General features: G+C 49.9%; 1 pseudogene; it reads left to right on the plus strand.

Moving 5' to 3' along the window:
* Nucleotides 1-27,733, plus strand: LOC141094124 (glycosylphosphatidylinositol anchor attachment 1 protein-like; annotated as a pseudogene).

Below are 27,733 nucleotides of genomic sequence, written 5' to 3' on the forward strand. Positions count from 1 at the left end.
GCGAGATGGAGCTGAGCTGGATGTGTGCGTGACCCGGGGGCTGCAATGTGTCGGGATAGTGCTATGTGTCCGTGTGACGGCGCCAGAGATGTGTGTGTCTATAGAAAATGTATCCGCCTCTCTGCGTGTGCGCTCGGCTGCCCCCGTATCCGCCTCTGCGTGTGCGCTCGGCTGCCTCCGTATCCGCCTCTCTGTGTGCGCTCGGCTGCCTCCGTATCTGCCTCTCTGCGTGTGCGCTCGGCTTCCTCCGTATCCGCCTCTCTGTGTGCGCTCGGCTGCCTCCGTATCCGCCTCTCTGCGTGTGCGCTCGGCTGCCTCCGTATCCGCCTCTCTGCATGTGCGCTCGGCTTCCTCCGTATCCGCCTCTCTGCGTGTGCGCTCGTCTGCCCCCGTATCCGCCTCTAGGCGTGTGCACCCGTCTGCCTCCGTATCCGCCTCTCTGCGTGTGAGCTTGTATGCCTCCGTATCTGCCTCTCTGCGTGTGCGCTCGTCTGCCTCCGTATCCGCCTCTCTGAGAGTGCGCTCGTCTGCCTCCGTATCCGCCTCTCTGCGTGTGAGCTTGTATGCCTCCGTATCCGCCTCTCTGCGCGTGCGCTCGTCTGCCTCCGTATCCGCCTCTCTGCGTGTGCGCTCGTCTGCCTCCATATCCACCTCTCCGCGTGTGCGCTCGTCTGCCTCCGTATCTGCCTCTCTGCGTGTGCGCTCGTCTGCCTCTGTATCCGCCTCTCTGCGTGTGCGCTCGTCTGCCTCCGTATCCGCCTCTCCGTGTGTGCGCCCGTCTGCCTCCGTAAGATATGTCACCACCACTATGTCTTACACCAAATATACTACAGCCTCACTACACCACATAGATGCAGCAGAGCTGAGTTTGCCCATGACGTCTCTGTGTGCCTGCAGCTCGGTGAAAGCCTCAGCTCCTTTCTGTTGTGCAGCATAACATAACCCCATCTCTGCTGTGTCGGCTTCCTCCTCTCCTCACAGTTCCCTATAAGCCCCCTGTGCTCTTCCCCCCTCCGTCCCCCCAGCAGTTTTATCACACCGGTGTATTATACTCCTATTATCCCTCCTGGCTGTAATATCCGGCACCTCCTGACTCCAGCACGCTGGGTGCTATAATGTGCGGCCTCCACTCTGGTGTATTATACTCCTATTATCCCTCCTGGCTGTAATATCAGGCACCTCCTGACTCCAGCACGCTGGGTGCTATAATGTGTGGCCTCCACTCCGGTGTATTATACTCCTATTATCCTTCCCGGCTGTAATATCCGGCGTCTCCTGACTCCAGCACGCTGAGTGCTATAATGTGCGGCCTGCACTCCGGTGTATTATACTCCTATTATCCCTCCTGGCTGTAATATCCAGCGTCTCTGGACTCCAGCACGCTGGGTGCTATAATGTGCGGCCTCCTCTCCGGTGTATTATACTCCTATTATCCCTCCTGGCTGTAAGATCCGGCGTCTCCTGACTCCTGCACGCTGGGTGCTATAATATGCAGCCTCCACTCCGGTGTATTATACTCCTATTATCCCACCTGGCTGTAATATCAGGCGTCTCCTGACTCCAGCACTCTGGGTGCTATAATGTGCAACCTCCACTCCGGTGTATTATACTCCTATTATCCCTCTTGACTGTAATATCCTGCGTCTCCGGATTCCAGCACGCTGGGTGCTATAATGTGCGGCCTCCACTCCGGTGTATTATACTCCTATTATCCCTCCTGGCTGTAATATACGGCGTCTCCTGACTCCAGCACGCTGGGTGCTATAATGTGCGGCCTCCACTCCGGTGTATTATACTCCTATTATCCCTCCTGGCTGTAATATCCGGCATCCCCTGACTCCAGCACGCTGGGTGCTATAATGTGCGACCTCCACTCTGGTCTATTATACTCCTATTATCCCTCCTGGCTGTAATATCCGGCGTCTCCTGACTCCAGCACGCTGGGTGCTATAATGTGAGGCCTCCACTCCGGTGTATTATACTCCTATTACCTTTTTATTATAAAATTATCAAAAATACATTCAGAAACAAAACAATACATAAACTGAAGAAAAACCCACATAGACAGACATAAAAATGTGCAAACATGCGCTATCAACTGAAAGTCCAGATCCTTTCCTTGCCCTCCACTAGGCTTTTGCAGCCTAAGGTACCTCCAGCAGGAATCTACTAAAAGAAAAAACAAAGAAACATAAATAACTCTCACCGCTCTTCATTCATACCCCATTCATACTTCACCTATTTTACTATACACTATATATGGGACAATACACATGATTGGAATACAAGACTAGAAGGATACAACTTATTTGCAAGAAACAGACTTGATAAACGAGGAGGAGGTGTCGCATTGTATGTTAGAAACGCGTATATCTGCACAGAGATTGAAGCTTCAGAGACTGGGAGTTCTGTGGAAACTGTTTGGGTAAGAATACAAGGACAGAACAATGGAAAGGACACCATTGTAGGCATTTACTACAGGCCGCCTGTGCAAGCTGAAGATATGGATGAACTCTTTATGCATCAAATGGCCAAGTTCTCCAAAAAATATGACATAGTTGTCATGGGAGGTTTCAACTATCCAGACATTTGTTGGGAATCTCTCTCAGGCAAAACTAACAGGTCAAGGAAATTCTTATCCTCTCTTGCTGACAACTTTATCTTCCAAAAGGTAAAGGAGAAAACAAGGGGAACTGCTACCTTGGATCTAATCCTTATAAACAGGGAGGAAATGGTTGAGGAGGTAAAAGTGGCTGGGACCCTAGGAGGTAGCGACCATGCTATTTTAGAATTTTGGATAACTAGAGGCGGAAGACCTGTGAAGACTCAGACGTCAAGGTTAGGTTTCAGAAAGGCAGATTTTAAGGGATTCAGAAAGAGAATTGGAGGGATCCAATGGCTGGATATCCTTAAAGACAAAAATGTCCAGGAAGGATGGGAAATCTTGAAAAATGAAATTCTCAAAGCACAGTTGTTAACAATTCCGAAAAGAGGGAAGAATAGGAAGCATTTAAGGAAACCAGGATGGATGAACACAGAACTTAAGCACATGCTAAAAAGGAAGAAAAAAATGTTTATAAAATGGAAAGAGGGAGGCATATCTAAAGAAGAATATAATGCTGTCTGCAGAACCTGCAGGGCACAAATCAGATTATCTAAAGCTGAAAATGAATTGAGGCTTGCAAGAGATGTCAAAAGCAATAATAAAGGATTTTGGGGATATGTCAAAAGTAAAAGAAAAGTCAAAGATGCTATAGGATTTTTACAGGATGAAAATGATGAAATGGTAAGACAGGATGTTGAGAAGGCCGAACTTTTAAATTCCTATTTTGCATCTGTTTTCTCTCAGAAAGGAAATGTAACATCAACTGTTATTCACTGTCCTATTAAGGGAATAGAAGAATCCAGGATATCTATAAACAGAAAGATAGTGAGGAAACACTTAGCTAACCTAAATGAATTCAAGTCTCCAGGTCCAGATGAATTACACCCCATAGTACTGAAGGAGATAGCAGAAGAAATTTTTGAACCCCTCTCCATAATCTTTGAAAATTCTTGGAGAACAGGAGAAGTGCCAGAAGACTGGAGAAGAGCAAATGTTGTTCCTATCTTCAAAAAGGGGGAGAAGGTGGACCCAGGCAACTATAGGCCGGTGAGTCTGACTTCTATACCAGGAAAGATCTTTGAACAAATTATTAAACAACTTATATGTCAGTACCTGGATAAGAATGAAGTGATTAAACAGAGTCAGCATGGGTTTGTAACTAATAAGTCATGTCAGACTAATTTAATTTCCTTCTATGACGGAAGCACTGATTGGGTGGATCAAGGAAATGCTGTAGATATAGTATATCTTGACTTCAGCAAAGCATTTGACAAAGTCTCTCATACAATCCTTATTGAAAAAATGACTAAGTATGGAATGGACAAGGCAACTGTTAGGTGGATTCATAACTGGCTTAGTGATCGGACCCAAAGAGTGGTCGTAAATGGCTGCACATCCAGTTGGAAGAATGTCTCAAGTGGGGTACCACAGGGCTCTGTCCTGGGCCCTGTATTGTTCAACATCTTTATCAACGATTTAGATGAAGAAATTGAGGGTAAACTGATTAAATTTGCTGATGACACAAAGCTAGGAGGGATAGCTAATACTAGAGAAGAGAGAGAGAGGATTCAAAAAGATATAAATAAACTGGAGAAGTGGGCAGCAACTAACAGAATGGTTTTTAACAGGGAGAAATGCAAAGTACTACATCTGGGCAATAAAAATGAAAAAAACAAATATACAGAATGGGAGGAATAGGGCTAAGTGACAGCACATGTGAAAAAGACTTGGGTATACTAATAGATCACAGACTGAATATGAGTCAACAGTGTGATGCAGCAGCAAAAAAGACAAATGCAATTCTAGGATGTATTAACAGAAGCATACAGTCTAGATCACGTGAAGTAATTATTTCCCTCTACTCCTCTTTGGTCAGACCTCATCTGGAATATTGTGTCCAATTTTGGGCAACACATTTTAAAAAAGACATCAACAAACTGGAGCAAGTTCAGAAAAGAGCGACCAGAATGGTGACCGGTCTGCAAACCCTGTCTTATGAGGAAAGGTTGCAGGATTTGGGAATGTTTAGTTTGCAAAAGAGAAGACTGAGAGGAGACTTAATAGCTGTCTACAAATATCTAAAGGGCTGTCACATTGTAGAAGGATCAACTTTATTCTCATTTGCACAAGGAAAGACTAGAAGCAATGGGATGAAGCTGAATGGGAGGAGACACAGATTAGATATTAGAAAAAACTTTTTGACAGTTAGAGTGATCAATGAGTGGAACAGGCTGCCACGAGAAGTGGTGAGTTCTCCTTCAATGGAAGTCTTCAAACAGAGGCTGGACAGACATCTAACTGGGATGATTTAGCGAATCCTGCTTTGAGCAGGGGGTTGGACCAGATGGCCCAGGAGGTCCCTTCCAACTCTACGATTCTATGATTCTACGATTCTATGATTCTATTTACAAACCCCCAAAAAATAACCCTTTCCTGGCCCTCTGCCTTGAAAAAAAAAAAGAACTCTGCCATTTTGGACAACAAACCCCAGCTCCCATTACACAGCAAAGATTTTTTTGTTTTTTTTTTCCACTCCCACACATGGCAACAAGTTCGTAGCCTTTTTTCCACCACCTTGCACCGCAGGTCTTAAAAGTTTGTAGCCTTCTCACTGCAAAATCAGGTCCACGAAAGTTTATGGCCTTTTTATTCCTAAACGAACACTATTTTTTTTATTTCCAGGGTCCATAGAGTCTACTTCTCCTGCCCTGCTCCTTTGTTCCTCTTGGCATCCGGTCATCCATCCACCACCCCCCATGCACCCCCCTCCCAACCTGACTACACCCCATCCACACACACTAACTAAAAAAAAGTGTTTTGTTTTTTTTTCCATTATACCAATGCACAACCAAAAGACATTTTTACCCAAAACTCTCAATACAATTCCATCTACTTACGTATTAATATACAAACTAAACACAGCTTTTGCATACCCAAGGCCCAAGTTTGGCACCTGTTAGCCCAATATCCATTATATTTCCTGTTTTTAAAACAAAAAGCTAAGGTGGCATGCACCAGCCCACCACCAGGAAAAGGAGTTCTAGAGGCCCCATCCCTCACTAACACAATCATCCTGTCCCTCGAGAACTAAGACTGTCCCTACTTCTATCCCTAAAAAGAAACTGTCCCAACCTGTCCCTATTCTACCTAACTTATTATAACTATCTATCCCTCAGTGCCTGTCCCTCCCTGTCCCTATCTCCCCCTACTTCTGTCCCTCAACACCCAGTGACCTTATGCTGTCCCTACTACATTCACACAGGTCTGGCTCTCCCTAGAGTGTTTTTCAAAAGGAAAGGCCCCTCCAAAGCCAAGAGGCCTTCCTCACACCCAACCTTTCGAACTCCATAGAACGTACCCTCACCATGTCACCCAAGATGTTACTAACCACCTCGTCCCTTGGGAGGAATTTACGCCGCGTCGACACTAGACACCGTGCATTCCAAGTGTAGAACCTAACCACTACACTGACTAGGAATAAAGTGCCCCGGTCTCGGCCACCCAGGGATCCGAATGCTCCATAGGCCCACTCGGTGTAGGAGAGGGACGTCAGCCGTGGCCAACGTATGGAAGCACCCACCCTGTTGTAAACCTCTGTATTAAAGGGACAATGAAGCAGGAAGTGCTCCATGCTTTCCAGCACGTCGCCACACTCTTCACGGGGACAGCCCCGATCATCAGAGCTCCTGTACTTCAAGTTCTCCTTTACATACAGCCTCCCGTGGAAGCAGCGCCAGGCCAAGACCCAAAACTTCAAGGGGATCCGTTTAGAATTTAAAAGCCCGAGCCCCACCTCCAGATCTCGGCCTGGGCAATCCTTAAGGGTCAGGGGCTTCTGGAAATGGGTCAACAGAACCCTTCTGTCAAGGCATTGCCTCGACATGGTCCTGATTTCCCACATTCCCAGACCCCACCGGCGGATCACCTTCAGAATCGGGGTAGCATAAGCCGGGAGATGCCCATGAGGCATGCAGAGGTCCTTCACTCGCCCACCGGTCTCCCATTCCTGGAAGAAAGGCCAAAGCCAACCCCTGCAGGAGACTACCCACGGAGGAGCCCTCTCTAGCCAGAGGTTGGAAATGTTGGCCTTAAGAAAGGTGTTCACTAAGAACACTACTGGGTTGACCATACCCAACCCACCTAGTCTCCTCGTGCGGTTTGTGACCTCTCTCTTGATTAGGTTGAGCCTATTCCCCCATAACAACTGGAAGAACAGGCTGCAGACCCGTGTCCAGAGAGGTTCTGGCAAGATACACACGCTGCCCAGGTAAATTAACAAAGGAAGCAGAAAGCCTTTTGCCAGGGCAACCCCTCAGGGTCAAAGACCAACGCTTCCACTGGTCCACCTTTTGGGCGGCGATCTTAAGTCTGCCCTCCCAATTTTGCTGGGGGTAGTCCCCGGGGCCAAATTCGATGCCTAGAATTTTGGCGGTGGCCTGGGGCCCTGGAAGGGTGTCCGGGAGATCAAAACTAGGATCTCCCCCTCCCAGCCAGAGACCTTCACACTTATCCTGGTTGATCATGGACCCGGATGCCTCCGAGTAGCGTACAACCTCCGACATGACCCAATCCGCCTCCCCTCTCGAAGAGGGAGACATCATCAGCGTATGCCACCACCCTCAGAGAGGACCCAGAGCCCGCCTGGTCCATCCTGACTCCCGCCAACGGTCCACGATCTACCCTCATCAGGAAGGGATCGATCGCAAACACGTATAAAAGTGGGCTCAGAGGACAGCCCTGATGGACCCCCGAACCCACCTCAAAAGGGCGACCCGACCAACCGTTCACCAGTTGAAAAGTCTCAGCCCCTTGGTACAAGATCTCTAACCATTTGACAAACCTCCCAGGCAGACCGTACCTCAAAAGGACAGACCAGAGGTACTCATGGTTGACCCGGTCAAAGGCTTTCGCTTGGTCTAATGACAGTAAGTACCCCTTCCAGTGACCTGCCCTACCCTGCTCCACTGCCTCTCGGACACCGAGCACAGCACTAAAAGTGCTTTGGCCTGGAACAGAGCAGTGCTGGGCCCCTGAAAGGAGTCGGGGTGCAAATTTCACCAGCCGATTAAACAGCACCTTGGCCAGAACCTTCCGGTCCATATCGAGAAGCGCTATGGGACGCCAATTCTCGATATGGGACGGATCCTTACCCTTTGACAGAATAATCAGGGCTGACCTCCTCATTGAACTAGGAAGAGTGCCCGAGGAAAGACACTCATTAAACACCCCTGTCAGAGGGGGATCAAGGAGTCCCTAAAGGTCTTGTAAAACTTGGATGTTAAGCCATCCGGACCTGGCGATTTCTTGGGCCGGAGCCCATCAATGGCCAGTCTCACTTCCTCTTCCCTGCTTTCTTCTGCCAAAACACCAAGAGAGGGATCATCCCCTGGCTCAGGGATGGCTTCAGCCAGGAAAGCCGACATCCCATCCCGGTCCAGATCCTTCTTTTCCAAGAGGTGCGAGTAGAAGGACCTGACCACCTCCAGGATCCCTGATTTGGATCTGTTCAGGGACCCCGTACTGTCGATCAGTCCTGTCACCATCTTACAATTCACTGACATCTTACAGTTTCTGTAAGGGTCGGGCGAGCGGTACTTCCCGAAGTCCCTCTCAAAAACCAAAGATTTGTGCCTATCATACTGGCACCTCTTGAGTAAAGATTTCACTCTGGAGATTTCCTCACGGTCACCTCCAGTCGAGACGAGCTGCTCGAGTTTCCTCCCCAGAGCCCGGTACAGGCGATGCCTGTTCAGACTTCTGAGATTCGAGAGCTGACGGAAGAACCCGCCGCTCGCTTTTTGAAGATCTCCCACCATTCTGACTTACTACTACAGAGATCCAACAGCGGTACCTGGCTCTGAAGAAAATCCTCAAAAAATTGTCTCACCTCCGCTTCTTCCAGCAGGGACGAATTGAGCTTCCACAGCCCTCTTCCCATCCGGGGAGTCCTTGCAACATTCAGAGAAAAGAAAATTAAACAGTGGTCGGAGAACTCCACCTCAACGGCGGACACAGCGGAAAAGATGGCGTCCTCCTTAAAAAAAAACCTATCTATCCTAGACCTACTACTACCCCTATGAAAGGTGAAACCCCCGTGGCCTGGGGTGTGACGGATGTGGACATCCACCAGGCGAGCATCACTAGCTATGCTATTGAGCGCGACGCTATCATACTGTAAGCCAGGCGATCTCCGGGACCCCCCGGTCTCAGGACCTCGTAATGGTGTTGAAGTCCCCACCGAAGACCACCTGTCGGCTAGTAAAAAGAAAAGGCTTGATCCTCAGGAAGAGACATTTTCGGTTCCACCTGGATTGTGGACCGTAGATATTAATGAGCCGAAGCTCTTGTCCCCTCATGAAGACATCTAGGATCAGGCACCTCCCCATTTCCAACTCAATAACCCGTCGGCATTCCACATCAGCGGCCTTAAAAAGGACCGCCACCCCGGTATATGGCTCATAGAATCATAGAATCATAGAATCGTAGAGTTGGAAGGGACCTCCTGGGCCATCTGGTCCAACCCCCTGCTCAAAGCAGGATTCGCTAAATCATCCCAGTCAGATGTCTGTCCAGCCTCTGTTTGAAGACTTCCATTGAAGGAGAACTCACCACTTCTCGTGGCAGCCTGTTCCACTCATTGATCACTCTAACTGTCAAAAAGTTTTTTCTAATATCTAATCTGTGTCTCTTCCCATTCAGTTTCATCCCATTGCTTCTAGTCTTTCCTTGTGCAAATGAGAATAAAGTTGATCCTTCTACAATGTGACAGCCCTTTAGATATTTGTAGACAGCTATTAAGTCTCCTCTCAGTCTTCTCTTTTGCAAACTAAACATTCCCAAATCCTGCAACCTTTCCTCATAAGACAGGGTTTGCAGACCGGTCACCATTCTGGTCGCTCTTTTCTGAACTTGCTCCAGTTTGTTGATGTCTTTTTTAAAATGTGGTGCCCAAAACTGGACACAATATTCCAGATGAGGTCTGACCAAAGAGGAGTAGAGGGAAATAATGACTTCACGTGATCTAGACTGTATGCTTCTGTTAATACATCCTAGAATTGCATTTGCCTTTTTTGCTGCTGCATCACACTGTTGACTCATATTCAGTCTGTGATCTATTAGTATACCCAAGTCTTTTTCACATGTGCTGTCACTTAGCCCTATTCCTCCCATTCTATATATGCTTTTTTCATTTTTATTGCCCAGATGTAGTACTTTGCATTTCTCCCTGTTAAAAACCATTCTGTTAGTTGCTGCCCACTTCTCCAGTTTATTTAAATCTTTTTGAATCCTCTCTCTCTCTTCTCTAGTATTAGCTATCCCTCCTAGCTTTGTGTCATCAGCAAATTTAATCAGTTTACCCTCAATTCCTTCATCTAAATCGTTGATAAAGATGTTGAACAATACAGGGCCCAGGACAGAGCCCTGTGGTACCCCACTTGAGACATTCTTCCAACTGGATGTACAGCCATTTACGACCACTCTTTGGGTCCGATCACTAAGCCAGTTATAAATCCACCTAACAGTTGCCTTGTCCATTCCATACTTAGTCATTTTTTCAATAAGGATTGTATGAGAGACTTTGTCAAATGCTTTGCTGAAGTCAAGATATACTATATCTACAGCATTTCCTTGATCCACCCAATCAGTGATACCGTCATAGAAGGAAATTAAGTTAGTCTGACATGACTTATTAGTTAGAAACCCATGCTGACTCTGTTTAATCACTTCATTCTTATCCAGGTATTGACATACATGTTGTTTAATAATTTGTTCAAAGATCTTTCCTGGTATAGAAGTCAGACTCACCGGCCTATAGTTGCCTGGGTCCACCTTCTTCCCCTTTTTGAAGATAGGAACAACATTTGCTCTTCTCCAGTCTTCTGGCACTTCTCCTGTTCTCCAAGAATTTTCAAAGATTATGGAGAGGGGTTCAAAAATTTCTTCTGCTATCTCCTTCAGTACTCTGGGGTGTAATTCATCTGGACCTGGAGACTTGAATTCATTTAGGTTAGCTAAGTGTTTCCTCACTATCTTTCTGTTTATAGATATCCTGGATTCTTCTATTCCCTTAATAGGACAGTGAATAACAGTTGATGTTGCATTTCCTTTCTGAGAGAAAACAGATGCAAAATAGGAATTTAAAAGTTCAGCCTTCTCAACATCCTGTCTTACCATTTCATCATTTTCATCCTGTAAAAATCCTATAGCATCTTTGACTTTTCTTTTACTTTTGACATATCCCCAAAATCCTTTATTATTGCTTTTGACATCTCTTGCAAGCCTCAGTTCATTTTCAGCTTTAGCAAATCTGATTTGTGCCCTGCAGGTTCTGCAGACAGCATTATATTCTTCTTTAGATATGCCTCCCTCTTTCCATTTTATAAACATTTTTTTCTTCCTTTTTAGCATGTGCTTAAGTTCTGTGTTCATCCATCCTGGTTTCCTTAAATGCTTCCTATTCTTCCCTCTTTTCGGAATTGTTAACAACTGTGCTTTGAGAATTTCATTTTTCAAAATTTCCCATCCTTCCTGGACATTTTTGTCTTTAAGGATATCCAGCCATTGGATCCCTCCAATTCTCTTTCTGAATCCCTTAAAATCTGCCTTTCTGAAATCTAACCTTGACATCTGAGTCTTCACAGGTCTTCCGCCTCTAGTAATCCAAAATTCTAAAATAGCATGGTCGCTACCTCCTAGGGTCCCAGCCACTTTTACCTCCTCAACCATTTCCTCCCTGTTTATAAGGCCGCAAGAGACCAGTATGAAGGCCCGCACCTTTTGGAAGTGCATTGAGCAGCAAGGTGGTGTGCTGGTAAAAGGGGGAAAAAAAAAAAAAAACTCTTTTAAATCTTCTTCCTGAGCGAGTGTGAACGAGCTGAGTGTGACCTGAGTGAACGTGCGAACTGTGGTAAGTGTGTGACTTGAAATTCAGTGAAGAGGTATTTGGAAAACCTTTAACACATACCTGTGTGAGTTGCTGAATTGTAAGTTGCTGAGTGCTTTCTACCTGTTCAATTTTTGCGGGGCTTTGGGGGCTTGTTTAACCTATATTTTCTCTCTTCAGGGTTAATCTCTTATTTTACTATCTGTGTTTGTAAGGGTAAACTATATTGCATTTAAATCTTGAGGTGTAACTATATTCACAAGGGGTTAATTAAGGGTGGGAGTTCATACAGTAATTAGGGGTTTATAAGGGGCAGCTGGTTGGGGCTCAACTCATTTTGGAAGTGCATTGAGCAGCAAGGTGGTGTGCTGGTAAAAGGGGACAAAAAAAAAACAAAAAACTCTTTTAAATCTTCTTCCTGAGTGAGTGTGAACGAGCTGAGTGTGACCTGAGCGTAAGTGTGAACTGTGGTAAGTGTGTGACTTGAGATTCTGTGACTTTAGATTCAGGGAGTTTCCAAGGGAGGTCTTACTGAATAGCTGTTATATTAATACTTTTTTTTTTTTTTTTTTAATTTATTTTTGCTTATCTTATTGTCTGGGGCAATCCCCATTAGGATGTGCTCCACTATTGCCAATGCCATCCAGTGCACGTCTTGCCGCATGTATGAAATCCTTGAACAGCCGGTTGAGGGTGCATACTGCTGTGCGAGATGTGAGCACGTTGTGCATTTGGAAGCCCAGATACTGGATCTAAATGTGCAGCTGGCAACACTGAGATCCATAGACAACATGGAAAGGAGTCTCCTGCTCACTGAGCAGACGCTCAATGGGATAGATGAGGGGGGGATGCTAGGTTGGAGCTGCAGGACAATGAAGCAGCTAGCTGGGTGACAGTTAGAAGGCGGGGTAGAGGGAAGAGCACCAGGGAGGCTAGTCCTGATCTGGCACACCCCAATAAGTTTGCTAAGTTGGCAGATGAGGGGAGTGTTAGTGCAGGAGTAGCACTGCTGCAGCAAGGCATGTCCTCTGAAAGCCGGAGGAGTGTCTGCTCCAGTAAGGGGGGAAATAGGAGAGCAGGGCAGGCCAGACAGGTTCTGGTAGTGGGAGACTCAATTATTTGGGGAACAGATAGGGCAATCTGTCACAAAGACGGGGATCGTCGAACGGTGTGCTGCCTACCTGGCGCTCGCGTCCGACACATCGCTGATCGGGTTGACAGATTACTGGGAGGGGCTGGAGAGGATCCAGCGGTCATGGTGCACATTGGCACAAATGACAAAGTTAGAGGTAGGTGGAAGGTCCTTAAAGATGATTTCAGGGAATTAGGCTGTAAGCTTAAAGCAAGGACATCCAAGGTGGTATTTTCGGAAATACTTCCTGTACCACGTGCCACGCCAGAGAGGCAACAGGAGATTAGGGAGGTTAACAAGTGGCTCAGGAATTGGTGTAGGAAGGAGGGGTTTGGGTTCCTGCAGAACTGGGCCGACTTCTCAGTTGGCTACAGGTTCTACGCTAGGGACGGGCTGCACCTCAATGGGGAGGGTGCAGCTGTGCTGGGGGAGAAAATGGCTAGAAGGTTGGAGGAGTGTTTAAACTAGGGATGGGGGGGAAGGGTATTCCTTTTATAGGAGGGGAAGACAGTGCAGATAGAGACCTGGGCATAAATAATGACATTGGGGGTGGGGGTGGCATGGGGGGTGGGGTTAGAACAGTTAATAATTTAAGAAAGAATAGAGGTACAGAGAGATACATAAAGTGCATGTATACTAATGCCAGAAGTCTCGCCAACAAAATGGAGGAATTGGAGTTAGTGTTGTTGGAACATAATTATGACATGGTGGGGATATCTGAGACATGGCTGGATGAGAGCCGTGACTGGGCGGTTAATTTACAGGGCTATAGTCTGTTCAGAAATGACCGAACAAATAAGCGAGGGGGAGGCGTGTGTTTATATGTAAAATCATCCTTAAAACCCATCCTTCGTGATAATATGTATGAATCTAATGAAAATGTAGAGTCCCTGTGGGTAGAGATAAGGGGAGGGGGGAAAAATAATAAATTACTGATAGGGGTTTGTTATAAATCTCCAAAAATAATGGAAGCTACAGAGAATATCCTCATAAAGCAAATAGATGAAGCAGCGACTCAAGGAGAAGTCATTATTATGGGGGACTTCAACTACCCTGAAATACATTGGGGAACCGAAACCTGCAGTTCCAGCAAAGGTAATAGGTTTCTGACAGCGATGAGAGACAATTACCTTTCACAACTGGTTCAGGACCCAACAAGAGGGGGGGCACTGCTAGACCTAATATTAACCAACAGGCCAGACCGCATATCAAATGTAAGGGTTGGGGGTCACTTGGGTAATAGTGATCACAAATTAATAAGTTTTCATGTATCCTTTAATAAGATGTGTAGTAGAGGGGTTACAAGGACACTAAACTTCAGGAAGGCAAATTTCCAATGGATGAGAGATGATCTTGGTGCAATTAACTGGGACGATATCCTGAGACATAAAAATACACAAAGAAAATGGGAGACGTTTATTATCCTCCTGAATAGGACCTGTGCACAATATATACCGTATGGGAATAAACATGCGAGAAATAGGAGGAAACCACTATGGCTAAATAGAGCTGTAAGGGGTGCAATAAGAGATAAAAATAAAGCATTTAGAGAATTAAAGCAAGTAGGTAGTGATGAGACATTAACTAAATACAGAAGATTAAATAAATTCTGTAAAAAGCAAATCAAGGCAGCAAAGATTGAGACAGAGAGACTCATTGCCAGAGAAAGTAAAAATAATCCCAAAATATTCTTTAACTACATAAATAGTAAGAAACTAAAAAATGATAGTGTTGGTCCCCTTAAAAATAGTCTGGGTGAAATGGTGGATGAGGATGAGGAAAAAGCCAATATGCTAAATAACTTTTTTTCAACAGTATTTACACAAGAAAATCCCATGACGGATAACATGATCAGGGATAAAATTCTCCATTAAATGTCACCTGCTTAACCCAGCAGGAAGTACGGCGGCGTCTACAAATCACTAAAATTGACAAATCCCCGGGCCCGGATGGGATACACCCCCGAGTACTGCAGGAATTAAGCACAGTCATAGATAGACCACTATTTTTAATCTTTAAAGATTCCATAATAACAGGGTCTGTACCACAGGACTGGCGTATAGCAAATGTGGTGCCAATATTCAAAAAGGGGACAAAAACTGAACTTGGAAATTATAGGCCAGTAAGTTTAACCTCAACTATGGGTAAAATCCTGGAGGGTTTCCTAAGAGATACTATACTGGAGTATCTGGAGAAGAATAACCTTATGACCCAATATCAACATGGGTTTACAAGAGACCGTTCCTGTCAGACTAATCTGATAAGCTTTTATGAAGAGGTAAGTTCCGGACTGGACCAAGGGAATGCAGTGGACGTGGTGTACATGGACTTTTCAAAAGCTTTTGATACGGTGCCACACAAAAGGTTGATACATAAAATGAGAACAATGGGGATAGGGGAAAATATGTGTAGGTGGCTTAAGAGCTGGCTCAGGGATAGGAAACAAAGGGTGGTTATTAATGGAGCACACTCGGACTGGGTCACGGTTAGCAGTGGGGTACCACAGGGGTCAGTTTTGGGCCCGCTTCTTTTTAACATATTTATTAATGACCTTGTAGGGGGCATAGAGAGTAGAATTTCAATACTTGCAGATGACACTAAACTCTGCAGGGTAATTAATACAGAAGAGGACAATTTTATATTACAGGAGGATTTATGTAAACTAGAAGCTTGGGCTGATAAATGGCAAATGAGCTTTAATGGGGATAAATGTAAGGTCATGCACTTGGGTAGAACGAACAAGTTGTATAATTATGTGCTTAATTGTAAAACACTGGGCAAAACAGTCACTGAAAAAGACCTGGGTGTATGGGTGGACGACAAGCTCACATTTAGTGGCCAGTGTCAGGCAGCTGCTGCAAAGGCAAATAAAATAATGGGATGCATTAAAAGAGGCATAGATGCTCATGAGGAAAACATAATTTTACCTCTATATAAGTCACTAGTGCGACCACACTTAGAATACTGTGTACAGTTCTGGTCTCCGGTGTATAAGAAAGACATAGCTGAACTGGAGCGGGTGCAGAGAAGAGCGACCAAGGTTATTAGGGAACTAGGGGGTCTGCAATACCAAGACAGGTTATTACACTTGGGGTTATTTAGTTTGGAGAATCGAAGGCTTAGGGGTGATCTTATTACAATGTATAAATATATGCGGGGACAATACAAAGACCTTTCTAATGATCTTTTTACTCTTAGACCTGTGACAGGGACAAGGGGGCATCCTCTACGTCTGGAGGAAAGAAGGTTTAAGCATACTCACAGACGCGGATTCTTTACTGTAAGAGCAGTGAGACTATGGAACTCTCTGCCATATGATGTTGTAATGAGTGATTCACTACTAAAATTTAAGAAGGGACTGGATGCCTTTCTTGAAAAGTATAATATTACAGGGTATATACACTAGTCTCCTTAATATTGCGTTGATCCAGGGAGCTAGTCTGATTGCCGTATGTGGAGTCGGGAAGGAATTTTTTTCCCCAATGTGAAGCTTACTGTTGCCACATGGGTTTTTTTTGCCTTCCTCTGGATCAACATGTTAGGGCAAGTTAGGATAGGATATGGGTTGAACTAGATGCACTTAAAGTCTCCCTTCAACCTTAATAACTATGTTACTATGTTACTATGTTACCTCCACTCCCTCCGTGCTTTATGTATGGCCCCCATGTCCGTTAGTCTGGTCTCTTGCAAAAACAAAATTTCTGCCTCAATTCGGGAGAAAAAAATCGAAGGCCGTGAATCGAGCCGCATCTGACTTAATGCTGGCGACGTTAATGGACGCCAGCGTCAACGGGGCGAGTTCAGCCATCATGGACACCGCCCTACCCTGAAGGACCCTCCGATGCTGCCCCCGGCCCAGCATCCTCATCTTGCGGCTCATTATCTGAGTCTCCGAGGGCGCTGAACCGGTTGGTGAGTTTGATCAGAGGGGGGTCAGCGGGCCTTTCCGTATGTACCCTCACGGTCGGGGGCAGGGGAGACCTTGAAGACTTGCCAGCCTTCTTCCCCCTCGATTTACGGTTGGCACGCTTGTTTTTGCCACCTGATGTTGTAGTCTGCTCTTTGACCTCCTCATCAACACTTTCATATTGTGAGGAATTGTCTGAGTCAGCCGCTTTGTCCTCCATCTCCAAACTCCTGATCTCCTCACTCACCGTTTTCTCCCCCAGGGCCTCAGAGGCTTTAGTCGCCGGCCTAGAGGGGGGGTGCGGGCATCACCCCGGTTGCCCGAGGCTCCACCCGCCCCTTACCATCATGGCGTCTTACCTGCCTCCGCTGATACGCGGGGCACCTAGCAGTGTTGCCCTTCCTCACCGACCCCTCAGCCCTTCCCCCTCCGCCGCCACCTGCCACAGCAGAAGAAGCGCCGCCAGGGGTTGCCCCCTCACGGTCTCCCCCCACCGGGCCTGTAGCGGCATTGGAGAAAGAGCGAGGGCAGCGGCTGAGCGGGTGACCTAGGTCACCACACAGGTGGCAGCGAATGTCCTTGCACAAGGCGGCAAGGTGACCTACCTCACCACACAACACGCACTTCTGCACTTTGCAGTTGGCGCTGAAGTGGGTGGGGTCGCCGCACTTGTGGCAGACCCTCGGCTGCCCCTGGTAGAAGACCAGGATCCTGTCCCTTCCCAGGAACGCCGAGGAAGGGATGTGGGTGACCGTGCCGCCGGAAACCTTCAACTTTACCATGAAGGTCCAGCCCCCCGACCAGATACCGAATTCGTCCCTGTTCTTTTTTGGGACCTCGGTGACTTCCCCATAACGGGAAAGCCACGTCATAATGTCCACATTATGTAATGTGTCACATTACATGTGATTACGGTCACTCGTTTGATGGCATTTTGGCGAGACACCGCCTGAACGACGAAGCCTCGCCATCCAGGGCTCTTCTCGCACCAGCTCGTAATTGGACCAGAAGAGCTCAAGCCCCTCTGGCCGCACGAAGCTGACATCGAAGGATGTATTAGGGGGAAGATGTCATTAGCCCCAAAGCCCATCTTTAGGAGCAGCTCCACCACCTTGCTCCTGGGTGGATGGCATCATTGCCCCCCCCCCACCTAAGACGGACCACATTCCTTCTTGGCGGCCCCTGCCCGGCTGTGGGGAGAGACCAGACAGTTCCTCCCTCCCTTTGATTTTGGAAGGCTGCTAGGCCATGTCTCTCTATCCAGAAAGACAAGTCCACTGTCCTCCACTCTACCATGATCGATCTTTCTCCCCTTTGGAGGGCCTCCAGGAACCGGGGGTGCAAACCGCCGTCCCCGGAGCCCGGAGGCGAGGAGTCCCCCCCGGAACCACCACCAGATGGGCCAGCCCTCCCTCCACCACCACCACTCGTGCTCGCACCCTCATTCACTCTCCCATTTACTCTTTTATTATTTCCACTCTCTCCGGCACTCACTCCAGCATTTACTGCCACATTCGCACTCACTCCCTCATCCATATCGCTCACATCTCAATTTTTATCCTCAAACAGCTCCTCAAATATGTCTTCTATCTCACTCCCACTCTCACTTCCAGATAAACCAATATTTACATAAGCAGATTAACCAGTATTTACATTAGCAGACTTGGTGTTGCAATACCCCTGCCTTCCTGCTGGGGGCCCTGACTGGCCAATGCTCTGCTCCTTGGAGCTGCTGGCACTGCTCCACCTCTTGTCCAGGAGTGCTGCTGCCCCTTTAAGTACCTCTGAGCAGAGCGCACTCAGTACGCCCTGCCCAAGCCTGGGAGCAGCAGCAGCTCCTGGGTTCTCTGGCTCTATTTTTTTTCCTTTTAGCGGTGTCTTTGCACTGAGGGCAGGGACGGCCACTGCCACCGCACCCTGCCCTCTGCTGTTCGCCCCCGCCGGCTTCCCAGGGAGTGCCAGAGCCACCCGCACCACCAGATGGAGGTAAGCGGGCTGGGGACCCCGACAACTCCCTACCGACTTTTGGGGGCACCATGCTGCTTGAGGGGGTAAGCGGGACAGGAGGCAGCGGGGCCGCCGAGGCCACGCCCCCCCGCCAGCCGCAGCCACCCCGGGCAGAGCAGTGACCCCTTGCGAGGAAACGCCCCCCCCTGGTGACGCGGGCACAGCAGGCGGGGCCGCGACCACCGAGGCCACGCCCCCCCCACCGGTCACAGCCACCCCGGGCAGAGCAGTGACCCCTTGTGAGGCCACGCCCCCCGGGTGATGCGGGCACAGCGGGCGGGACAGCGGCCGAGGAGGGCACGCCCCCCGCATGCCGCAGCCTTTGCAGGCCGGGCAACACTTGGGGAGGCCACGCCCCCCTCGCGGACAGTCACCGCCTTCCTGAAACCACCACTTGATGCTGGCAGGGCTGGCCACTCCCCCTCGTCGCCCAGCGGCGGCGGTGCCCCCAGCACGGACCCCTTTTTGTGTCTACGTGCCGGGGACCCCGCTCTTGCCACGGGCGCCGCCAGAGGAGCTACCAGCCCCTTGCACTTTTTTAGCTGCTGCTTCACCGCAGCCTCTACGCCCTTTCTAGGTCTCTGGACCCCCATAAGTGGACCAGACTTAACGGACCCATGCGTGGGGGATCCAGAGACCCCAGCACTCACCGCCGGAGGTGCGGCCCTGGCTGTACCCGTGCTGAGTGCCAGGCCAGCCCTCCCTGCCACCGGGGACTGAGCCCGGACACCACTACTGCCAATATCGCCAGTGGCTGTTACACCACTGGCACCAGCACCGACCTCCATGTCGCTGCCTGAACCCTCACCGCCACCACCACCACCAGATGTGACGGTAAGATCCAGGCACACATCACTCTGCCCGCACCCCCGCTGTGGACCCACCACAGGGCCCGAGACGGGGTGGGCAGAGGGCTCTATACAGCGGGACAGAGGGGCCCTGGAAAGAGGGACAAATATAAGTTTGTCAGCCACGGTGTTTTTTGGCTTGCGCTTGTTTTTTTTCTTTTTCCTCTTTCCGGTTGCCCCGTCCTCAGGGCAGACCTCATCCCCAAAGAGCAGTGTGCCAAACCGCTCTGGGGACTCGATCTGCCTCACCTGTTGTAGGACGAGGCAGCCCCCCTCACTACTACTGTCCCCACTTCCACCAACCTCCCCCTCGCTCCCACTTTCCTCTGAGTAACTGGAGTCCGGTGGGAGAGCCACTTGCTCAGGGGCAACCCCGCTGCATGTTACCTGGGTGTTGTTGCTCACCAGGCCTTCAGGTGGGGAAGGCGTAGATGTTCCGCCATCCTCCTCCTCCTCTTCATCCTCCACCTGGCAGAGGCCTCCTGACCCCCCAGGAGACCCAACCGGTCATGGCTCTAAATCCGTCCTCGTTTTTCAGTTTCTCTGTGAAGGGTCCGCTCCCACTCAGGATAGCCGCTCGTATCTCCTCCAAGGCCCTGATAGCCCCCTTCAGCCTCTCCACCGTGGCTGAGACCTCAGCTCGTCTCGAGGCGGGGAGCTGGTTCTTAGCCACCGCTCGTGCTCCCCTTAACTCCTCCCGGAGTCTTCTCAGCTGTTTGGCAGCCTCCTCATATTCGCAGAGGTGCGCATGGATGCGGGAGGCGTAGATGGTAGATGGCTCTCCCTCAACTTTGGAGCCCCAGATGTTGGGGGGCTCTGCCACTGCACCTCTGCTCTGGAGCCGCCACGGTACCGGCTTCTGGGGGCCCGGTGTTCTGGGGCTCCTGGGTCCTGCGACCCCCCTCTCTCCTGGCTCCGTCTCTTCCCCATCTCCCTGGGACTGACTGGCTGCACCCTGGCCTCCGGATGGTGTTGAGGCCCCCCACCCCCAGCTGGCTTGCCGGGGGGTGGGAGCCAGGGGCACAGCCTCGGCACTCTGTCCCAGGGAAGGGCTCTCTTGCCTGGGAAGGGGGTAGATGAAAAGGTCCTTATAGGAAAGTCCTCCTTTCCCAGGAGCTTAGCTTGCAAATGCTTAGCCTCTGGCACACAGTAGACCACGGCTCCTCCTCTTCCTGACTCCAGCTCGCTGGGTGCTATAATGTGCGGCCTCCACTCCGGTGTATTATACTCCTATTATCCCTCCTGGCTGTAATATCCGGCGTCTCCTGACTCCAGCACGCTGGGTGCTATAATGTGCGGCCTCCACCCCGGTGTATTATACTCCTATTATCCCTCCTGGCTGTAATATCCGGCGTCTCCTGACTCCAGCACGCTGGGTGCTATAATGTGCGGCCTCCACCCCGGTGTGTTATACTCCTATTATCCCTCCTGGCTGTAATATCCGGCGTCTCCTGACTCCAGCACGCTGGGTGCTATAATGTGCGGCCTCCACTCCTCTGTATTATACATCTATTATCCCTCCTGGCTGTAATATCCGGCGTCTCCTGACTCCAGCACGCTGGGTGCTATAATGTGCGGCCTCCACTCCGGTGTATTATACTCCTATTATCCCTCCTGGCTGTAATATCCGGCGTCTCCTGACTCCAGCACGCTGGGTGCTATAATGTGAGGCCTCCACTCCGGTGTATTATACTCCTATTATCCCTCCCGGCTGTAATATCCGGCGTCTCCTGACTCCAGCACGCTGGGTGCTATAATGTGCGGCCTCCACTCCGGTGTATTATACTACTATTATCCCTCCTGGCTGTAATATCCGGCGTCTCCTGACTCCAGCACGCTGGGTGCTATAATGTGCGGCCTCCACTCTGGTGTATTATACTCCTATTATCCCTCCTGGCTGTAATATCGGCGTCTCTTGACTCCAGCACGCTGAGTGCTATAATGTGCGGTTATAATGGTGCAGTCATTCTCCAGCCTCCTCTGGACTTATTGTTTTTCCGCTTCTTTCAGTTTTGTGTTTTATTACAGGGAGCAGACTGGCACAATGGGCATCCTCTCCGACCCGGCAACCGCGGCTGGCACATCTCATCACACGGCCTAACTCCCCGCTCAGGTGAGTGCGCGAGCGAAACTCGGGAGGGAGAGAGAGCGAAGCGCTGGGGGAGAGAGAGGACGAGCAGAGCATTGTGCTTTTCCGCTCTTCCTATGATGGTCTGTCGGGGGTCTCCTTCTATGAAGGGTCCTCGTTATATCAGGGGTCACTCATAATTCTGTGCTTCCCCCCAGCATCATCAGCTCCCTGATCGGGGTCGGATGGTTCCTGGGTTTCCAGCCGTTCACGCTGCGCTCCTACATATCAGAGAACTCCATGGGCTCCACCATGGCGGACGAGAAGTTCGTGTACGGGGAGAAAGCGCCGTCCTACGCCCGAGAATTCTCCGCACACAAGAAGTCAGCCGGGTGAGTGACCAGATCCTCTGCTGACAGCGCACAGGTCACCGCATCAGAGCTGCGCCCACAGCACACACCGACATCCTGCTGCGACTCAGGGATCAGAGCCTGGGCTGGGGGAGATCAGAGTGTGGACCTGGGGAGATCAGAGTGTGGGCCGGGGGAGATCAGAGTGTGGACTGGGGGAGATCAGAGTGTGGACTGTGGGGGGAGAGGATCAGAGCGTGGACCGGGGGGAGATCAGAGTGTGGACTGGGGGAGATCAGAGTGGACTCCCATCCCGGCTGTTTACAGAGAATACATAATGTAATGTTCTCTGCTATATTTTCGATATCTCTTCTTGCTGACAGTCACAGCTGAGGGTTTGTTCCAGTCACATCCAGTCCCCCTGGGCTGCAGTCCCGGCTGTTACCTGCACTGACACATTGTAACAAACCATCAGTGCTTGGAGCAGGGTGACCGCTGACGCTCGTCTGCTTTCTTCGCAGGGGTTCTCCCGTCTCCTGGCTGGAGAGGACGATGCGCAGGATCGGGCTGGAGGTTACACCCAGAGCTTTGTCCGGAGCCTGCGGTTCCCTGACGAGTCCACGAAGCGCCACGTATGTGCATACGGGGGGATACGGCTGCGTTCGGCCGGAGGGGACGGCGCCTGGAATAACCTCATCCTGCACTTCTGTTATCAGATGGTGAAAGGCACCAACATGTCCGGCACCTGCGGGCCCCCCGCACCGCCACTCCCGAGCCCCCCGCATCATCAGTATCGAGCCCCCCATGCTGCTAGTACTGAGCCCCCCCGCACCGCCACTACTGAGGCCCCCCGCACCGCCAGTACCGAGCCCCTCACACCGCCAGTACCGAGCCCCCCACACCGCTAGTACTGAGCCCCCTGCACCGCCACTACCGAGGCCCCCCGCACCGCCAGCACAGAGCCCCCCACACCGCCAGTACCGAGCCCCCCGCACCGCCAGTACCGAACCCCCCGCACCGCCAGTACCAGACCCCCTGCACCGCCAGTACCGAGCCCCCCGCACCGCCAGCACCGAGCCCCCTGCACCGCCAGTACCGGACCCCCCACACCGCCAGTACCGAGCCCCCCGCACCGCCAGCACCGAGCCCCCTGCACCGCCAGTACCGGACCCCCTGCACCGCCAGTACCGAGCCCCCCACACCACCAGTACCGAGCCCCCCACACCGCCAGCACCGAGCCCCCCGCACCGCCAGCACCGAGCCCCCCGCACCGCCAGCACCGGGCCCCCCGCACCCCCTGCACCGCCAGTACCGGGCCCCCTGCACCGCCAGTACTGAGTGCACCGCCAGTACCGAGCCCTCCGCACCGCCAGTATCGGGCCCCCCGCACCGCCAGTATCGGGTCCCCTGCACCGCCAGTACCGGGCTTCCGCACCGCCAGTATCGGGCCCCCCACACCGCCAGTACAGAGTCCCTGGTGCTCAGCGCCCCCTGCAGGCGGTGGGGCTGAGGTGAGACCACCGTAGAGGGGCTGCGTTATAATGCCTGGCAGCCCCGGGGGTCTTCTGAGACCCCTGATCAATCACAGAGGTCCCCCGACGTTCCTAATGTTCCTATGCGACTCTTATAACTCATAGACCATTTTTGGAGACCCTCTTGCCCCCCCCCCGCTGCCCCTCAATATCTTCTCCAGAGAGTTTACCCAATGTCACGAACCCTCAGCTGTGACCGGTGTCTCGTCTGGATGGATTTTTTTCTTTTTAGCCAGAATGTTTTCACTCACTGACAGCACTGAGATCTTACCAGTGGGAGATGATGGCGCAGAACATTTACAGTTGTGGCCAAAAATATTGACACCCCTGCAATTCTGTCAGATAATACTCAGTTTCTTCCTGAAAATGATTGCAAACACAAATTCTTTGGTATTATTATCTTCATTTAATTTGTCTTAAATGAAAAAACACAAAAAGAATTGTCCTAAAGCCAAATTGGATATAATTCCACACCAAACATAAAAAAGAGGATGGACAAAAGTTTTGGCACTGTTCAAAAAATCATGTGATGCTTCTCTAATTTGTGTAATTAACAGCACCTGTAACTTACCTGTGGCACCTAACAGGTGTTGGCAATAACTAAATCACACTTGCAGCCAGTTGACATGGATTAAAGTTGACTCAACCTCTGTCCTGTGTCCTTGTGTGTACCACATTGAGCATGGAGAAAAGAAAGAAGGCCAAAGAACTGTCTAAGGACTTGAGAAACCAAATTGTGAGGAAGCATGAGCAATCTCAAGGCTACAAGTCCATCTCCAAAGACCTGAATGTTCCTGTGTCTACCGTGCGCATTGTCATCAAGAAGTGTAAAGCCCATGGCACTGTGGCTAACCTCCCTAGATGTGGACCGAAAAGAAAAACTGACAAGAGATTCCAACGCAAGATTGTGCGGATGTTGGATAAAGAACCTCGACTAACATCCAAACAAGTTCAAGCTGCCCTGCAGTCCGAGGGTACAACAGTGTCAACCCGTACTATCCGTCGGCATCTGAATGAAAAGGGACTGTATGGTAGGAGACACAGGAAGACCCCAATTCTTACCCCGAGACATAAAAAAGCCAGGCTAGAGTTTGCCAAAACTTACCTGAAAAAGCCTAAAACATTTTGGAAGAATGTTCTCTGGTCAGATGAGACAAAAGTAGAGCTTTTTGGGCAAACGTATCAACATAGAGTTTACAGGAGAAAAAAAGAGGCATTCAAAAAAAAGAACACGGTCCCTACAGTCAAACATGGCGGAGGTTCCCTGATGTTTTGGGGTTGCATTGCTGCCTCTGGCACTGGACTGCTTGACCGTGTGCATGGCATTATGAAGTCTGAAGACTACCAACAAATTTTGCAGCATAATGTAGGGCCCAGTGTGAGAAAGCTGGGTCTCCCTCAGAGGTCATGGGTCTTCCAGCAGGACAATGACCCAAAACACACTTCAAAAAGCACTAGAAAATGGTTTGAGAGAAAGCACTGGAGACTTCTAAGGTGGCCAGCAATGAGTCCAGACCTGAATCCCATAGAACACCTGTGGAGAGATCTAAAAATGGCAGTTTGGAGAAGGCACCCTTCAAATATCAGGGACCTGAAGCAGGTTGCCAATGAAGAATGGTCTAAAATTCCAGCAGAGCATTGTAAGAAACTCATTGATGGTTACCGGTAGCGGTTGGTCGCAGTTATTTTGGCTAAAGGTTGTGCAACCAAGTATTAGGCTGAGGGTGCCAATACTTTTGTCTGGCCCATTTTTGGAGTTTTGTGTGAAATGATCAATGTTTTGCTTTTTGCTTCATTCTCTTTTGTGTTTTTTCATTTAAGACAAATTAAATGAAGATAATACCAAAGAAGTTGTGTTTGCAATCATTTTCAGGAAGAAACTGAGTATTATCGGACAGAATTGCAGGGGTGTCAATACTTTTGGCCACAACTGTATATGGGAGAAAGCTACAGAACTGTTATCTCTTCTTATAAACCCGGAGCAGAGGCCACCTCGCCCCGATCCCCGCTGATCCCGGGATGTGATGGGGGCGGGCGTCCCGATCCATTCCTACATTAGTTATTATGGACCCGCAGCAATCAGCCCATCATTCCCTGTGTATTGTTTCCTCTTATATCTGGCTGGCTGGGTCCTGTAGTGCTGCAGGTCCACATGTAAATGCTGAATTCCCCGTCATGTATGAGGAGCTGTCGTGTACCTGAGCCTCTCTCTAGAGCAGGGGCGCCTGTCTGACAGTGTGAATGCCCCTCTAGTGCTGGGTGGGCTCCCTGCATTCTTCTGGCGTCTGCTGCCATCTAGTGGCTGTCCTGAGTATCGCACTGTGTGTTCTCTGCACCTTACAGACATAGTCATCGATGATGATGGGACGAGCGGGAGCCATCCAGGCCGCCTTCTCCCTAGAGATCAGCAGCGACGTCAACACCTGCTTTGATGTGGTCGTGGAAGGGCTGAACTGGCAGCTGCCCAGCCTGGATATGGTCAACCTGTTCCTAGCGTTCTGCCAGAAGAACCAGCTGCTGTGCACCACACAGCAGTCAGCGTTAGTGTCACATGTAGCGCTACTTTCTAGGCATCACTAACACATACACCACGGCCCACCCCACCCTCTCCCGGCGTACGGGTAGAGTGCGGCCCACGCCCTCCCGGCGTGTGGGTGGAGTGCGGCGTTCCTTACTTTTCCTCCTGCTGACACCGGTTCCTTCTCTCGTTGATCAGTGACTACGACACCTTCCCTGGATACCTGCACACAATGCTGCTCATGGTCCTGAAGCTCCGGCCGACCTCAGGGAAACCACGGCCTATTCCTCCGCTACCACATCGAAGCCATCACCCTGCGCGGCATCAACAGCTTCCGCCAGTACAAATACGAGATGGTCGCCATCGGAGAGTAAGTGACGGACAGTGTGGTCCTGTTGTGAAGGGTTAAAACTAAAATCAGAGCTGAAGTTTCATTTCTCCATTTCTCTGAAGGTTTCGTTTCTCCATTTTTGTTGCTGTAAGATAAATTTTTGTAAATAGGATGAAAAAGTTCAGGCTGTCATGAAACCAGACTGTTCCCATCAGGTGCAAGATAATGGAACCGGGGGTGTAGAACTCTGAAGAATATGCCATTATACTACTTTCTATGCTGTTTGGATACGGACATATATGCAGTTTCCGGTTTTCTTGCAATATTATTGGCTTATAAAGTGAAATGATGCTATTGGTAGTTGAGAACTTTGCATAATTAAGCAAAAGATTATAAAAGTAGTGACTAAAATAAAGGGGACTAGTGATCCGTCTCGATCCTCCCATACAGATACCCCGTCTCCGTGTGGTCATTCCCAGTTGCTAGCAACGCCCTGTGGATTAATTTGGAAATAACTGGATCAACCGTGAAGGGTTAATTTAACCCTCTCCCTATCACTGTGAGGTCCGTGACTGCACACAGGGGGTCAGTAACGTAACACATCTAGTACTGCACACTGGGCGTCAGTAACGTCATGCTTCTAGTACTGCACACGGGGGGATCAGTAAAATCACGTTTCTAGTACTGCACACGGGGGGATCAGTAAAATCACGTTTCTAGTACTGCATACGGGTCAGTAACGTCACGCTTCTAGTACTGCACATGCGGGGGGTCAGTAACGTCACACTTCCAGTACTGCACACGAGCGGGTCAGTGATGCCACGCTTCTAGTACTGCACATGCGGGGGGTCAGTAACGTCACACTTCCAGTACTGCACACGGGCGGGTCAGTGATGCCACGCTTCTAGTACTGCTCACAGGGGTCAGTAACGTCACGCTTTTAGTGCTGCACACGCGGGGGGTCAGTAACGTCACGCTTCTACTACTGCACACAGGCGGGTCAGTGATGCCACGCTTCTAGTACTGCACACGCGGGGGGTCAGTAACGTCACGCTTCCAGTACTGCACACAGGCGGGTCAGTGACGCCACGCTTCTAGTACTGCACACGCGGGGGGTCAGTAACGTCACGCTTCCAGTACTGCACACAGGCGGGTCAGTGACGCCACGCTTCTAGTACTGCTCACGGGGGTCAGTAACGTCACGCTTCTAGTACTGCACACGTGGGGGGTCAGTAACATCACGCTTCCAGTACTGCACATGGGGGTGTCAGTAACGCCACGCTTCTAGTACTGCACATGGGGGGGTCAGTAACGTCCCGCTTCTTCTACTGCGGCGGTGACGGTGCACTCCATCAGGCGTCCACTAGGGGAAGCCGAACAATCCTGGACCTGACCTGTTTCCTTTCATTTTATTCCCAGGACTATTGAAGGGATGTTCCGCAAACTGAACAACCTGTCGGAGCGGCTGCACCTGTCCTACTTCTATATATCAGGATTTACATGCCGGCCATCGGCTTCATCATCCTCATCTTCAGAATATCCTAAACTGCA

Source organism: Dendrobates tinctorius, unplaced genomic scaffold (assembly GCF_039654945.1).
Source record: "Dendrobates tinctorius isolate UK_male_01 unplaced genomic scaffold, ASM3965494v1 ptg000063l, whole genome shotgun sequence".
Taxonomy (NCBI): domain Eukaryota; kingdom Metazoa; phylum Chordata; class Amphibia; order Anura; family Dendrobatidae; genus Dendrobates; species Dendrobates tinctorius.